At 42.7% G+C, this 17675-nt stretch overlaps 1 pseudogene; it reads right to left on the bottom strand.

Moving 5' to 3' along the window:
* Positions 1 to 411: 411 nt before the first annotated feature.
* On the bottom strand, positions 412 to 16780 carry LOC148053186 (uncharacterized; annotated as a pseudogene).
* Between the last annotated feature and the right edge of the window lie 895 nt (positions 16781 to 17675).

Here is a 17675-nt window from a genome sequence, read left to right as displayed (position 1 = left end):
GCGGTAAGATACAGCATTTTCTGGTAAATCCTGAAGCCCGTCAGTTTTTGTTGTATCCCATTTACAGTGGCTGCTTCTAGACAAACATGCAGCAAACCAGCATCAGCTCTTGCAGTACCTGCCCTAGAAAAAAGGAACAGAAAACAGCGGTGTCCCCGTAGACTTTCTGGGTGCAGGTCGGCCTGTAGTCCTCTGTAGATATGTGGACATTTACTGCTTTCTTCCCTCCCCTCCGCTCCCCCAAAATAAGCAGCATGCACTTCAATGTCATGTATTTGAATTCCTACAGTTCCAACAACCAGGGCAGGAACTTCCCAGCAACGGGGTTTTTTCCCCTCCTAAGTATTGAGCAATTTAATAAATAAAATAAAATAAAATAAAATTAAATTTTAAAAAATCTCTGATTGAAGTTCAGTAAGTCAGATACAATTCAGATCGTCCCCTATCAGCACATCTGGAAGCTGTAGGTGGATTGCAGGAGAGTGGACGCGTAACGGAGGCACAGCTAACCTGCATATGGGCACCGACGGTACATCCAGGACTCCTGCACCCGTTTCTGCACCTTGGCTGCTGGGCTGCATGAAGTCAGACCTTCTTCCAAAGGACCCAGATCAACAAGGAGGACTTTACTACTCAAAGCAGAAGAGATGATGAATATGAAAACAGCGACTCAGGTTCAGTGAGAGTTCACGTACAACAACGGTTTAAGTTTCCAGGTGGAGCCAGACACAATGCGGAGTCAAGCCCTTTTTGGAAGGAAATGAATTTGCCGGGTTCGTGAGGCTGCGCCAAGCAGACACCCACGCTCGGGACGTGGTGCAAAGGTTTGCAGCGGCGTTTCCAACTTCATTCAGCTCTCGCTGGCCGTTAAGACAAGCTGGTGGCATCTGAAAGGTGGGGAGGAAACAGCCGGGGGTTTTGTTCGGGTTGTTTTGGGTTTTTTTTTTTTGGTGCTACGGCAGATGAAAGCTTTTCGCAGCGCACATAACCAGCTGTCCCGGCAGCGTGGTTTCTCTGCTTCAGATCGTTTCCTGTGCGCTGCCACAGCCCCTTCGTTGCTCCGCGTTGTGCTGAGGCGCTCGCCGTGCAGCGAGGATTTTTGTTAAAAACAAACGAAGTTTCAGTAAGCTGTCAGGAATCGAATGCCCAGAAGGTACGGCAAGATTTATTTTAAAATAATATATTGGATCGTTTAGGTCAACATTAAGCTCCTTTATGCCTTTTGTTATTCTGTTCCAAAACAGATGCCGTTGTAATATTCCCAAAGCGTAATATACTGTATCAGAGCATCAGCCCTATTGAGTTGCCTCAATAAAAACCTCAGACTACTTAGGATCAAATTCCACTCTATTAAAACAGCCTGAGTTGTGCTGGGTTTATGCTGTTGCAGCTCTGAAACATAACACAGAAAACACTTTCATTTCTATAGCACTAAGACCACGAGCAATAGGTTTCACAAAGCTTCATCAGCTCTTTGCTGTATAATTTCTCTATTGTTTCCTGCTGTAGAGAGGAAGTTACATGTACGAATGGCTCTTGCAACTCCGCAGGTAAAAGGTAAACGCTATTTTTGTGATGCCTTTGATTTATTCACCAACAATATGTTTACTTGCTAAATTATTATGCAGTACAGCAGTATGCCCATCTAGCTAATTTAGTCTTTCACTACTATAATTATAAAATATTTGTATATATTTTCTATACTAATCTGAAACAATGAACTCAAAGAGCATCTGTGCAGGTCTACTATGCTAAGTTAAAATTTTCCCAGTGGAAAAAGATATCTTTCAGATAATTCACTTTTTTTTTTTTTTTTTGCAAATGCTTAATTATACACAATACATTTAGTGTCATTTTAGATAAAATATGCAGCTTGAAACCAACCATGCAATTTGGGTCTTCAAAAGACATCAGTACCAGACAGTGCTGCTTTGAATTATGTGATAAAACGAGCTACAAGGACTTCTAAGCTCCTAATACAACTGCTTCTCATTTACCACTGACATTGTATATAAAGAGATGTGTTAACTGAATGCATCTTTTTACATTACCTCCAGAAGAGTGAATCCCTTCTCTGTTTCAAAAGCAGATGTTGCATTCTTTCGCGCGATGTGTGAAATTCAGATGACCCTGTATCTTTTCTGGTTGAGAGCCTTGGGGGAGAATAAAAGAGAGTTTTGCTTGTTTAGTTTAAATCACTGAATGTTTCTCTAAAAAGTAACTTCTTTCAGCATTTAAAATAAACTGAGTCTCAAGCGGTGAAATACAATTCCCCAAACTTGCACGGTATTTGACGGGTTTTCACAGCAACGTTAATTCAAGAGTGATTTGCATTACATCCACTCCCTCTTCTATGCATCTGCATCGATGACTTAAATTAACCTCCGAGAGGCTGCCCACGTATGGACGAGCGCCAGGGAAGCGCTGACACACACGGCTGGAGACGTGCTCGGTATTCTTCAGGTACCTCCTTTTGCTTGCATTACGCCTTTCTGAGGACATATTGCTTGCTTGGACAGTGTCCCAGTGAAAAAGACTGAAATTACCTGGCCTGACTAGGGAAGCGCATTTATGTGGTTCAGCCGTTTTTCATCTGTGCCAGACCTCAAAGCTTCAGCAGGGCTGAGATGTTCTAGGACTGACATTGATTCAGGGAAAGAAAATCCTTAAAATAAATAAGTAAATAAAATTCTGTGAGTTTATTCCATGATATTTAAAGCAAAGAATTAAACTTGTAAAGTGGATTACAGGGAAATTCCAGCTGGAACAAACCCGAGGAGTGCCTCGTCCAACCTCTGGCTCAAACCAGGGTCAGCTGTAAGGTCAAGCCTGCTCACTCAGAGCTTTAAATGTCCTTGTATGGCATTTTAAATAGGCCAATAAAACATTCTTTAGTGCCTGCACTAATAGCCAGCTAGCCCATCTATTATCACGGAAAACGCTGCAGTTGTAAACCTTACCAGCAGATGCCAGTACAGTAAAGTTGTTATAAAATACATAGAAGGCTCAAGATGAAGACCTTTTGTAGGAACAAAGGTCTTTTGTGGTACGTCTTGGTACCTACCCAGCAGCTTCACAGAATTACTTAAATCAGAAGCAGGTCATTGGAATAAAATCCCCCAGATCCTGCACCACCACCATCCCTCCCAGGGGACTGAGTTTTCTTGGGTTTAGCGCAGAACCAAAACCATAGCGTTACAAAGCATGAAGGTATTGCTTGATACAAGCAGAAAGGCTGGACATGGCAGATACTGGTCACTGCATTTAACCCACCCTGGCAGACGCTGAGGCGGACAACAAGGGGCACAACCAAAGCCTCAAGAAACAGCCACACTTGGAGCATCCTGCCTGAATCCTCAGAGACCTGAATCCTCAGGGACCAGATACCTGGAGCATCTCAGCTCCTTCCATAAGGAAGGGACTAGAAAAGGGCTTGGGTTTTGGGTTTTTTTGTTGTTCTGTTTTTGAAGTTTCACCATAAACTGTTGCGTCTTGATACAAGGAACCTGTCTGGGCACAGGCATCAAAAGCCAGCCATCAGCAGGCACCAGCAGCCATGTCTAGGGAAGACCAGGCTCCGCCTCAGCTGGAATATTTTCTTGGTCAGGTCTCTGTCTGGCTCTCAGCCTCTGAACATCCTTACACTTTTCAGAGAAGGAAAGAGCAGTGCTATTGCTAGTAAGCTAGCCAGATGATACATGCCTGTCCTTGCAGAGGCTGTGGGGAAGCGGTGGAAGAACCCAACTGCTTTTCTTGGCCTGCATTAGCTAGAGACAGTTACTCCATGATAGGAGAAGCCTACCTGCACAAACACTCCTGCCTGCTGCCAGTTAGGCAGCCTGAGAAGCCTGATAAGGCTCAAAATGCCGTGCTGGGGCTTGACAGCGGTGGCCTATGACTTATCCATGGAGCAGCTTGCCACAGCAGCAAGCAGGCAACACCACGCCCCCACCTCCCGCAGCTGCCCGAGGATCTTGACTTTATTTTTTTAAATGAAACTTATGGTTACAACAGCACCGTAAAGGAGGTGGGAGGGAGATCATGTACTGTGGGTCATGTACTATAAGAAAGGTTGAATGACATGGAGTGGGACCTTCAAATCACAGAACAATAATTAACGTATCCCCGCTTCTGAGGACAGTTGTGGTGGGCACAGGAAGACAGGAAAACACATTTATAATGGCTTTACTTAGAAGGGGAAATAGGAACAAAGCCAGACGTTTAAACAAAAAACACGGCGTCCACACAGTCCCTGGACATCCTATGAACTAAGGGAGCCCCACAGCTTCTGAAAGAGATGGAGAAGGACACAGGAGAAAAGCACTCTCCTCCCAGGAGACAGAGAAGTCTCCTCTGGGCTCTTGGGTTTCTCAGAAGGGAATTTCTCCACTTGCAATGCCCTCGGGGAAGGAGGTGCGTCCACAGGAGTCCACCCCTTGTTTAATGAGCCTCTCTTCTTTTGTAATCTCACTGATCTCAAGTTGGGTGATAGAAACCTACTTACAATAGCACCCAAACCACCAGCTGCACAGCAGTCAGGGAACTGGAACAAATTCCTTGGGAGAAAAAGAGGAACCTGAGGGAGATGAAGCCTTCATCCTCTGGAGATGCCGGTTTCTCTCCATTGACTGTTATCTAGGCTGAATAGTTTAGAGGTGAAGATCTAACCTGGGTGTGAAAATGAAGATGGTGCCAATCACTCCTGAAGGTGCAGGTTTTCTTTAGGGCTATTGCAGATGGCATCTGTTCTGCAGCAAGGTGCTGAGGATGCAGTAGCTCCCCAACACACACCACCGTGTATTAGCACCAACGTTCAGCTAAACAAATAATATTCCCAGGCTCCTATCAGTGACAACTCTAGCTTTACTAACTCCGCAAAGCCTTTCTGCCTTAGCAGCCTCAAACTCCCACTGGCCATGGGATGGTACCACTTGTATGTCTCGATTCTGAACACACTGGCAGAGTTAGCAGCTCTCCACAAGGCAATTTTCTGTAAACTTAGATTAGCTGTATGTTTACAGCACATGAACATGTTGCCTCATGTCAGGAAATAACATAACTCAAACCGCAGAACCAAGATTTCCTTCTCTCTTTTTTTCTTGCAATTTTAGCAGCAGGTTTTTGGGTCAGCTCTTAGAAATACAATGGTGTCACTGTCAGATTTTTGTTAGAAGGTAAAATGCATTTTTTTTACTGGTTGATTATTTGAAGGATGATCACTTTTGCCTTTCAGAAAATTCTACCTGAATGTAACACCACAGGCTGAGATCAAGAGCCATTCAGTCACTGGAGTAAAACAAAAGAAATAGAGGAATCCTCTAATAAAATCATTTAGAAGAATGAATGCATTTGAGTAGAAATATCACTAATTTGCACCAACTGCACGTTTGACAGAACTGAAGCAGCAGATGCAGATCTCTTCTCCTTTCCCTCCACCAGTTTTTGGTATTTGATGGTACTCGACCATCATCACTTGACATTGGAACTGCTCCTTTTGTAACACAACCTAGCGTTTGTGCATGCTCAGTATAAATTTTGGGCCACAGGCAAAGCAGACTAAACACACAGAGTACATCTTGCTGCCCAGAAACATGAAGTCCACTCATCTGCATCTTTTCCGCTCTTGAAAAAAGCGGAAGCCATTGTAATTGCGGGCTTAAGTTAAGCAAGAGTTAAGATTTATGGATGAAAAGCTCATCAAGAATTAAATCGCTCTGCTAGACTAACAAAATAGCAGATGCTGATGTAAGAGAGGAACAACCACAAGTTTCTCGTGATATCCCCTATGTAGTTTGCTAGGAATACTTAACATGCGTATTAAAAGCTCCTTTTAAAAAGTCTAATCTTGCAGTCCTCACGCAAACAAGACTTCAGTTTTGAACACGAACTAAAGGATTAGGCCTTCTAATCAAAATCTCTTTATTGCCACAGGCTACTTTGTGTTCTTGCATAGAATTTCTATAGACAAATGTAACAGAAATGTGGGTATGGATGGGAACTCCAGGCATCATCCAGTGAAACTCCTGCAATGAGACGGGATCAGGGAAACCTCGGTCAACATCATTGAGATTTTACAATAAAATCCTCCAGTGAAGAAGAATGCAAGACTTTTGTAACCCAGTTCAGGATTTCACCCCATGAAATATTTTTAAACCTTAAATAAGTAATTTTAAAATTAAAATTATTTATTAAAATTATTTAAAATTCTGATTTTCTTAATAACCTAGGTCTTCATTGTATCTGATGAAAATGATTATCTTACTGAAAAGCATCCATGGGGAACATGGATCTTCATGTCTTTATAAAGAAACTTTTCATATTGGAAGACCAGTGTGCCTTCTTAGTCAACTCTTTTCTACAATCAGCATACCCAGTTCTTTCTGATTTTCCGTGAAGGTCGTCCTAGCTCTCCCACCTCTCTTATCCCTTGATTAAATTCAATCAATCTATTCCCCTCCTCCCGAGTTCCAGGTGGGATGGAGTGAATACTACACATGCCACCCATATATTATGCTTTTAAATACCTCTCAATTGTTTCATAGGGGTCTTTGTTTTGTCTTTCAACAAATACTACATCATGAGCTCTCATCAGGTGTGACACCCAGCTTACTCCCCCCATTTTCCCCACAGCATCCCATGCAACTCAACCCCCCACCCCCAGCACCAGGTGACCGTAACACAACCACGTCTGTGTGTCTCTCTTGCACTCCAGTATTCTGCAGTTCATCTGCACTGACTGTCATATCTAGATTTTAGGCCATCTCTTCAATTTATCAGACTTATTCTGAACCCTCAGTCATTTATTTAAAAAGACTAAAAGAAGTGAGCCTAGGACAGATGTTCACCTGGATTCCACTTGACAGCACATCTTCTTCCCTCTCCATTGGGGCAGGGAAATAAATACTCCTTGCAAGTATCTTCTTCCTTTCTTCCTCCAAACCAGTTTGAGCCATTACCGTAATAGCAGCGAGCTCTAAACTACACTTTCAACTCCCTTATGTGGTCTCGTGGGACACTCTGGGAGCATCATTAAAGTTAAGATACAATCTTGAGCTCTTCCTCCTTATCAACTAAGCAGACGACCTCATTCAAGGAAATGGTTTGGATAGGCTTGTTCTCTTCAAATCCACAATAGCTTTTGGTTTTTTTCTTTTTAAACGAAATTACTTTTTGAATATTTACAATCACATGTTTTAACAATTTCAGCATCTTTTGAGGATCAAAGCTATACTGATGTGTCCACAGTTCCTCCAGTCGTCCTTTTTCAACCCTCTTCTCATTGGTAATATGTAGACTGTGTTACCAAAAATCAGCTGGTACAGACAGAGCTTTAAGCAATCATTTATGTTCAAACGTCAAACCACATATTTCTGGAACCTATCAAACGCACATCGTAAGGCAAAGAGGCTGTGAAGGTACAACGATGTTAATCTTTTCTTGGAAGCATGCTGCCATGCCTTAGAAAAGCCTCCTTTTCCATACAGTTTTACTGCTGCTTACAGTGCAGTTGTTCTGCAGAAGATATTTATAAAAACACTGTAAAGCATCAAGCTTTTCATGTCAATCTTTCTACGACTTGTTCATTTCACAAACTAAGAGATGACTCTTCCAATTGTCAGTCCTAAACTTTAATCCTGCCTCTGGAAGTCAGCTGTTTCTTTTCTGGGAACCCCACCACTATCAACAGCAATTAACCTTTATTAGCAATAGCAATCTCACAGCTGGAAATATCCCACTTCACAATTCTGGGGGCAATGCAGACACCAGAGTGTGGTTCAACATTACATCGTTGGCTCTGCGGGATAACAGGCACTGAAAAAAGTCCTCCCAAAAGCATAAAGGCATTTGAACTGAAGTGCAATATTCTACCTTTGCTTACAGTCAGGGAAAGAAACTAAAATTATGAACATAGATGCAAGCAGTCAAAAGGAACCGCTGGTAAGAAGTTAGCCATTTTAAATAGAGGAATTAAAGAGGTATTAAAATACCCAGCCCTTACTCCGGGGCTGCTTCTGAAAACGAAGAACGGTGCTGACCAACAACGCCTGCCGCTTGGCAGAGAGGAGCTGTGCTTGCTGTCCCAGCAGCTGCACATCAGCTGGGAGGACAGAACCACCCTTTATTGCCTCTGACTTCTCCCCAAACAGGTACAACCCTTTCTTCAACTCTCAAACATTTCCATCATTGCTTCCCAGTTACTGTTTCACGAGATGATTGTCTCTGCCACTTTTTTCCTTGTCCCCGTCTTAGTCCAGCTTTGTCAGTGATACTTTTGTCTCTCTACATCCCCCACAGGCTGCCATTTCATCAGTACCATTATAGCCTGAGATCTTGGAAAGATCTTTGTTCAGTTTTTTCATTTTAAGCAGAATCTTGTGTGTTTAGGAATAGGGATCATATGCAGGAACATGTTCTCCTAATTGCCCCATTCTATTTTTGCTGAAGCTGGCAGAGTGTAAACACACACACGCCCCCGTTACAATTAAGATCTCTGGTCCCACAGACCTTATTCTTCCTCTTCATTGGCTCCGGCTATTTTACACGTTTCCCATGACATAGCACAATATTAGGCATTGTGTCTGGAGTGGAACCGCCCTGTGATTTACTCCAACTGCTGCCGTTGCTGGGTGATTTCACACTAAATGATTATTTGCTTGGTAATATACAGTCATGTGGAGTAATAGCCGAGTTTGAGCATTCTTGGGGGGTATTTCATAGGCTTTTATTTTTAAATTGCATTCTTGATACTGGAGTAAACGCTTGGGTGTTTGTACTACTGTGTCCTGAGGCTTGTCAGGTATTTTTTCTACGTGTTTAATGGCAAAGAGCATTATGCCAAGCAGCATAGTCCACATCACCAGCCTCCTCCCCCCTCCTCCATAACTGCAGACAAACTATTTTTCCTTTCATTACAGCATCGCTATTTTTGGATATAACTGAAGAAGATCCTGATATGGTGGGACCCTGGCTGTAGGGAACCAACACAATACTAGTATATGATTGCTAATAAAGGCCCAGTGAACTATGGTGAAGTGCAGGTCTTCTGGAACCTAAACCTACTTAATTATTAATTACTATAACCCAAATCGCCTGAGCAAAGATTTGCAAAGTAGCTCCATATCTAGAGGCTCAGAACCACTCTTTGGCTGATGAGGCTTGCCAGAAAATCCTCACCTCTGCCCTGAAGTGAGCAGAACATCTCATCTGCTGCAGCCCTGAAAGCTCGGTAACTCTGGAATACTAAACTCTGGACCAGAGTACATGAAAGAGGAAGGGAAAAAAAAAAAAAAAAAAAAAAGACTCTGAAGCTCATATATATGATCAGTAGTGTAGAAGTGTCTCTAAACTCTAATTCGAAGACCCTTTCTTTGTACAAACCTGTATGAATCCCTTTATCCCCCCAAACCTACAGTTTAAATATACAGCACACAAAGGAAATACCATGCTATGGAAGAAGGGTAATTGAGTCATCAGCAGCAAAGAATGCAACTCCGTAATCAGCATTTAGGTACTTAAGTACCGTAAGTGAGAGAAAGTGAGACAGAAGTTAAGAAATCAAATAGTCAAAGTCAAGGCAGAAAGCCAGAATACACAACTGACTCCTTAAAGAAGACTCACCCTGGTCCAACGGTCTTAGAACGTGAATAACCTGTACGTAAGATAGCTTCACGTGGCTTCAGACAAGTGTCGTTCTCAAGGGCAGCCTCGGGGCTCTCCCTTGTTTACGTTGTGCTTTTCTAAAAGGCTGCGGTACACAGCACAGTCAAAATATTAATAAAGAAAAAAACCCCTCTGATAGTAAAGAGAGAATTCCTGGTTGATGTGCAGGGAAAAGCACTGCATTCTCTGTAGCCCGAAGGATGGATTTGGAGGTGAGGGCTGTTCATCAGCTGGCATTTGGATGAACTAGCAGGCCAAGTATAGGGGAAGGCAGTTCTAGATCAGGTTCTAGGTCGCTTTAGTGTTCTAGACTGGGTTCCCAGTCACGTCCTAGGTCAGAGAGTGGTTCTAGATCCAATAAAATTGAAACTTTAGTAAGTGCTTAGTTCAGCAGCCTGGACTTCATTAAATTAAGTACATTTCTGCAAATTGTTGTGGTATTGACTTTGTATTTCTTCTGTAACTCAAAAGGCCAACAAAAACAGTCGAATCTTGAGTTCACCAGAAGCTACAAAAAGTCGTTTGGGAATATTTTGATAGTTGAGCAATGGAGCCACATAATTCATGGCAGTTTCTAGAGAATATTCTACTGCTTTGCATGGTGATCCAACTTGAAAATTACATAATTTGTTATCCACAAGGCCTTAACACTGCAAGGGAAAGAAATCAAGATGGCTCAAAGATCTAAAACGAACACCACCCACTCTCCAACACAAGACCTGCCTTGTGCCAGCAAGCTCTGTTTGCTTTGGGAAGAAAAAATGCTGAAAATATCTTAGCTATGTAGAGCTTTTGCACTTTATCAAACAACAATCATCTTTATCTTTACAGCACCTGGGAGTGTCTGATTCTGTACTGTTCCCTACTATAAGCTTTGCATGTTTTACATGTGACAAAATTGATCAATTTTAAGCATGACTTGCAAGAAAATAATTTTACTTGACCCACTTCACATTTGCTTCTCACCCTGTCCTCCAAAAATCTTCCTATTTTTTGTCATACTGAAGATTGATTCTATTTGGGAAGATTAAGACCTAGATAAAATTAGTAAAGGACACCACAAAACTGCAACTGTGAAAACTGAGCAATGGGAAACAGTAAAATTAAAGGTCTCTTTAAACCCATATGAACACTGAGTGAAGTAACCCAGTCCCCCTCTGAGCATATTTAGACCTGTACATTCCCACGTATTGTACATTTATTAAGAGTGAAGATCGACAATCTTTACAACATGCTTAACCAGATGAGATGAAGATTTGATGTTCGCATCTCCAGAAACATTTCAAATATATAACCAATGGCTGCAAAGATTTCGGCTCCTACACTTGAAAAAATACTAGTCTTGAAGTCATGTCTTTTGGCATCGAATGAGATTCCTGCAACCCTCACCGTCAAGCAGGCGACAAGGGCAAAATGCTGACATGAAAGGGGCAGTCCGTCCTTAGCATCATGCTCGATGCTCTGCTCTCCCTGCAAGCTCTCTTCTCGCACTTTAGGAGTTTTCTCTGCAACCAAACACCGAGATCGTGCGTGACACACAAGCCGTTTGGAGGAAGAGCGGGCACATAAACCAGCCACATCCAATTCCTATCTTCTGTTACCTGACACAATTAGAGTAACTGTGAAAATGGAGAGTCCTACCAGCAGTCTAATAATACTGCTCACGATCACTAGCAAAACTATTAAATGGTGTAGCGGAAAGGTTTGTTCAATTCCGCTTGTTTGTTCTGCTTTTGTTCAATTACAAAAATCAAGGCAACAGAAGTACTAAGAAAAACCAGCTCGCTGTAGCTTAGGGGAAGGATGCTGTGCCACCAAAGCCAGGAGCACAATCCAGAATCCGTATTGTACACCCTTGACCCAATACTGTTTTCTAGGCGAGGTCAGATAACTTCTGTCCTCCCCTCCTGCAGCTGCAGCACAGAATTTAAATTTATAAAGCCACAGCTAACTTTGAATTCACACGTACTTTGTAAGTTAATTAAAAAATGCCTTTTAACCATAAAAAAAGCCTTTTCAGCTTAAATAAAAATGTCTGTGGGCTTCCAGGATTACTCTCTGCAGCTGACATAAACAGGGTTTTGTTAAACTTGGCTATGCTGTTTCTAACTGCTGGATGACGGCAGGCTCAAGAGAAAGAGCCGATGAGCTCAGTATCGCAGCACCGGAATGACCATTACAATTATTTCCTACTGGAACCTATGCAGAAATTAAGTTTCAGCAGCAGTATTTCAGCTTTTAGGTTCTTATTTTGGTTAAATTGGAGTTGTTCCCTCAGTAGTATGGGGCAAATAAGTTGTATTTTCTTGAAATAAGCTCTATGTGATGAAAATACATGAGAAAGGACATGAAAGTTCACAAAGGAAGGAAAGCATTTTTCACATTTAACATTTAATCAGGCATCTGGAGGCCTGAGGTTTTGGTAGGAAGGTTAAGGTTTGTTTCATAAGATGGTTATTTGTATAAACCCAGGCCTTATCACAAAGAGGTTAGAGGTTATTCCCAACCTCCTATCAGTCAGGGCTGATAACTGCCAGACCAGCTAGCAAAAACAGAGTAGGTAAAAAAAAAAAAAAAATAGGCTAGAGAAACTGAAATGCCTCAAAATCCAGCCCAGGCTCTGCCATGTGCGCAGTAGGAGAGGACAACCTTGGTCAACAAGCAAGTGGGAGGCTGCTGAGGGAGAAGATTTTGGGAAGCCTGGAGGAAGAACATGAATCCATATCCATGTGTCTACCTTTAAAGATTAATTTAAGCCTAAAAAGACCACGGCTGAAGTCTTCTCCTCCCTTTTCTGAAGCTATTTTAAGACTAAAAACACCTGAAGGAAGTTGTTCTCCAGATTTTGAAGGGAACAGTTCAATTAACAGTTCAGCAATGCTTCAACTGCACCACAAGATAACCCCTAGGCTGAAACTGTAGACTCACAGAATCGTTTAGGTTGGAAAAGACCCTTAAGATCATCAAGTCCAACTGTTAACCCAGCGCTGCCAAGTCCACCACTAAACCATGTCCCTAGGCACCACATCTACATGGCTTTTTAATACCTCCAGGGATGGGGACTCAACCACTTCCCTGGGCAGCCTGTTCCAATGCTTGACTGCCCTTTCGGTGAAGAAGTTTTTCCTAATGTCCAATTGAAACCTCCCCTGGCGCAGCTTGAGGCTGTTTCCTCTCGTCCTATCGCTTGTTACTAGGGAGAAGAGACTGACCCTCAGCTCGCTACAGCCTCCTTTCAGGTAGTTGTAGAGAGCAATAAGGTCTCCCCTCAGCCTCTTCTTCTCCAGACTAAACAACCCCAGCTCCCTCAGCCGCTCCTCATAAGACTTGTGCTCTAGACCCTTCACCAGCTTTGTTGCCCTTCTGTGGCCACGCTCCAGCCCCTCCATGTCCTTCTTGTAGTGAGGGGCCCCAAACTGAACACAGCACTCGAGGTGCGGCCTCACCAGTACCGAGTACAGGGCACTATCACCTCCCTGGTCCTGCTGGCCACGCTATTTCTGATACAAGCCAGGATGCTGTTGGACTTCTTGGCCACCTGGGCACACTGCTGGTTCATGTTCAGCCAGCTGTTGACCAGCACCCCCAGGTCCTTTTCCGCCAGGCAGCTTTCCAGCCACTCCTCCCCCAGCCTGTAGCGTTGCATGGGGTTCTTGTGACCCAAGTGCAGGACCCGGCACTGAGCCTTGTTGAATCTCATACAGTTGGCGTCAGCCCAACGATCCAGCCTGCCCAGGTCCCTCTGCAGGGCCTTCCTACCCTCCAGCAGATCGACACTCCTGCCCAACTTGGTGTCATCTGCAAACTTACTGAGGATGTACTCGATCCCCTCATCCAGATCATCAATGAAGATATTAAACAGAACTATGATGACTATGAAACAAATTTATTTTTATTTTCCTCATTGTTCTACACGTTAAGCCTGTAAACCCTCTTGTTAAAAGCAAGCCATCACAGAGACTTCTGGTTTCTACCCTCTCTCAAGCACTTCAATTACCTTTCTACAACACCAGAAAAATCAGTAATCCATCGCTAGAAAAAACCCTACATATCTTATATTCATGCCAAATAACCAGTATTTATCTCAAAGAGAAACCTGATATTGCGCTGTATCAAAATAGCACCTCTTCTAACCAGGAAAGCATAGATACAAGGAGGAAAAGAAAAGTTAATCTGTTATCACCAAGAAACTTGTAATACAACCTTTTTTTCCTTTTCCCTCTTTCCAAACTAACATATTTTCAAGAGGAAAAACTGAAATTAATGGGAACATGAAGTCTATATGCAGTTTGTAAAATATAAAAGGACCATTTTTAAGTCACTGTTTGCAATACAGAATCTCAACCCAGCTGTGATGCGTCTTTGCAGCACTGCACTGAAGTTTTCCTCTGGGAGCATTAGTTTTGGCAATGACATATTAGAAAAAAAGAAAAAGAGACTCTGAGAACTCTGGAAATTGGAGAATTTTCATTTTTATTCCTTTGAAAGCTGACATCAAGCCATTTCAGAATTATTTATCTTCTCCATAAGAAGCTGTTTTCCTTACCTCTAGCAAATTTTGCTACTGAGTTTCAGTAGTACTGAGTTAAAAAAATCCCCTTGTAAAAAATCCCTACTTGTAATGGCTGCATGCAATGCTGGCTCCAAACTGCATCAGCTGATGATGCTATCCAGCTCCTTACTCAAAAAGGAGACATTACTTGTCAGTAATTGCTATTTATTTATTCAGTATCTGTGTCTCGGTTATTTAGGAAATCAATTTTAATTTAGAAATACTGCCAAATGCCTTTTATTCTTTACTCACAGCATCTTATAGTTGCTATAGTGTAGTCGTATTATAGTATGTGAAGTTACTAGGACATTGATAACATGCAACACCATACGTAAAAGGCATGCCGTTCCACAGCATATAGGTTGGAAGTAAACAACTAAAAATAGGTTGAGCCCTTCTGTTGCACCCCGATGGTATTAGAAGCGGATTCCTAACCTCCAGGGGAAAAAAAAAAAAAAAAAATCATTTAAATCATTTCCTGTAATTCAAGTTATATTTTAATGCTTACATATTTTTCATAGATGCATAAAAAATGCCGGGCAGTATACACTAGTATATACTAGGTTGTATAAATACAAGACAATTACATCTGATGGCCGGAAACATTTCAGACTAAAAAGACCAAACTATAATACAATGCGTATTGACTTCAGAGAAGCTGAGAATACTCAGGGCTTGAAGATGTGCAACATTTTTATTCATGATAGCTGAGAGCATATAGAGAAACATTCGCAATTTAGGTCCAGTTAAACAAAGCACAGAACCTATTGCCTTTAGAATAACGTAGAGGGTAAATATATAATGACTCATTTGCTCTAAAGGTTGCAGGCTGACCAACTGACACGTAAAGGCGTTGGTTTTTTTTCCCCAGGAGACCAATGACTTCATGGCAATGAAGCTGTCCTTCAGCAGATACATAAAATGTAATTAACAATTTATTACGCAATAAAAAAGCCAAGATGTCACGGCTGGCGCAGGCCCTGGTTGTGCTCAAGGCTTCACAGCCGGGCTGTGCCGGGTCTCTCTGCCCAGCGTTCAGACCTCATGCTGGAGCGCTGCGAGGCTCTGCACTTAGGGAGCGGTGCTTCAGACCCAAACGCCTCTCCCTTTGTATTAGTCAAATACGTAAAAGACATGGCTTCAGTTATATATTTCACCTTACGTTTCTATGCCGTAAATGAAAAAAAAAAAAAAAAAAAACTTAGAAGTGAAAAGTAATATGACAAGAAAATGCAGTATTTTATGAAGTGCTCACTCCCCTCCCCTTGATTATTAAATATTAGTAATATAATCATCTCTGGTTTTTCTCACACACAACGCTTAGGAACACATGAAACCTAGATGCTCCAACCAACATTCATTATTTTGACCATGCTAAACGTGCCACCATCTTCAAAGCCTCTTACAACTCTCTTCCTTCATTTTCAAGGAAGGAATCTTCATTTTCAGGTGTCGGAAGCCCTCTCCTCTGGAGTCCTCTCAGTTGCCTACCACTGCTGTGGACTTGTGATTTCTTTACCTACTTTCCCTAAAGGTGCGGTACCTCATTCCCATCCCTAAGCTCAGCTCTGGAGATCTCTACCTTCAGGGGACTTTCAGATGCGCTTCCATTACACCACGTCAAATAGCTCACACGAGGCTTTTTCTTTCCAGTCACCCTGTGCCGCTAACCGCAGGTGGTAACCGAGCCCAGCCGTTCAGCAGAACTCAAACAAAACTGTTCATTCCCAAATGAGGGCACAGAGCATCTCGCTGAGTCTGTGATAAATTATTATAGCAAGCAGCAGCTCGCCAAGTATTACCCAAGGGAAACAAGAGACGGAAACACATTTGAAAAGTAATACAAACTAACAGATTGAGTCAAGAACTGAAAACTCATGTTTTCAGTTACAACCAATAAATTGCAGAACCTGCATATTTTCAGCTTGCAAGTTATCATTTTGTAAGTCTTCTTTGAAGAGTGCTTTTCTTTTTTTATTTTAAATAATTTATTTAAAGAGTACTTGAAAGCTGTCAGTAGTATGCAACTTGTGTGTTCCCCTTTTGTGGGGTTTGAGATCTGTGTGGGAATGTGACCTTGTGAAGACTTGGTATGAATTTGTCACCACAACTTCACATATGTTTGCTTGACTCCAGAGTATCTGAGAAGAGTATTTAAATCTCCGACAGGTTCCCCCCCCCCCGCCATGAACTAGAAACAGAACAACCAAAGCAGACTTAGGGGGCTCATCCAGCAATGCTGCCTCCCAAGATGACCTGACCGCACATTGACCTGCCATGTTAGAGAGATATTCTGACCTCCAACTTCCCTTATTCTCTTCAATAGCAAAGGCTTCGGGAGGGGGGAGAGAGAAAAGGCAACAAGCATTTGATTTCCTTTTACTTTCCACCTTTTAAGGCCTCCTGATCATCAGACAAAGCCTGAACCTGCGCATCCCCAGCTAACCACGCTCTGCCTTTGGGTACGCAGTATTTATTAGGCCCCGCACCTCCGATGCACCTGAACTTCCAGTGACTGACAGGATGGCGCTCCTCAGCTTCCCCACTCCTTCTGGGTGCAGTGGTCATCTCCTCTTTACATATGCTTCATTAAGACACGTAACAGTGCTAATTTCAGTTTTCTAAGTGACTAACTCCTACTTGAAAAGTCACTTTTGGGAGGTCAAACATGTAGACTGGCTCTGTAACAGAGAGATCCACTCCCATACAACTCATAACACATAGCATGACAGTAGGATATAAAAAGATTCTTACCTCTGACAATCCAAACACTCTGGCAAAAAGCTGAGTTAAAGAAAATAACATCTAAGGCCACGTTATACGCAGAATACAAAGCTTTGCCCGTCAGGTCAGGCTACGAGGAGCATTGTGTTATATCCAGTTATTCTTGAAGATGATCTGCTGACAAAACCAGCATACGTGACAACAGTCCTTCATGAACGCCGGTGTCTTTCTAGCATTGCGGGCACCCGGCAGTATCACCTAGCACTCCACAGGGCTGCATTTCTGTAATTGCTCGCTCTGAACAAGGGAAAGGATTTTTCACTTACCCTGTGAAGCCCCTTGATGGACCAACTCCATCGGGGCCGCACTCCTCTCGGGCCCCTCTCCGCTTCTTACACTGTAGGGTGCCAGCCTGTGGGACTGAGAGCCACGGAGAGCTTTCCTCATTAGCAGAGCAAAGATTACTGGGCAGAGATAAGGCACATTTTTGGCCAATTGTGCTTCAAATACGAGCATTGTTCAATGGCAGAGATAAAGGTCTCAGCCTAAGAGCCAAATAAAACTGTGTTTCTCATCTGCTGCAGCCCCGAGGCTTCGTGGCAGCGACAGGCTCCCCTAGATCCACGTTCGGGAGGCATTTATGAGCGCATCTGCACTCCCCCTTCCGTCAGGGCTACGTTTCAGCTGCTGGGGCTGGTTCCGCAGCATCACAGGACTTACCGAGCTATGTAGGGTCAAA

The sequence above is a fragment of the Nipponia nippon genome, unplaced genomic scaffold (genome assembly GCF_047370975.1).
Source record: "Nipponia nippon isolate SJK-2023a ecotype South Korea unplaced genomic scaffold, ASM4737097v1 scaffold_4, whole genome shotgun sequence".
Classification (NCBI taxonomy): Eukaryota; Metazoa; Chordata; class Aves; order Pelecaniformes; family Threskiornithidae; genus Nipponia; species Nipponia nippon.
Note: the sequence above shows the minus strand (reverse complement) of the source record. Positions and strands in the feature narration are given on the sequence as shown.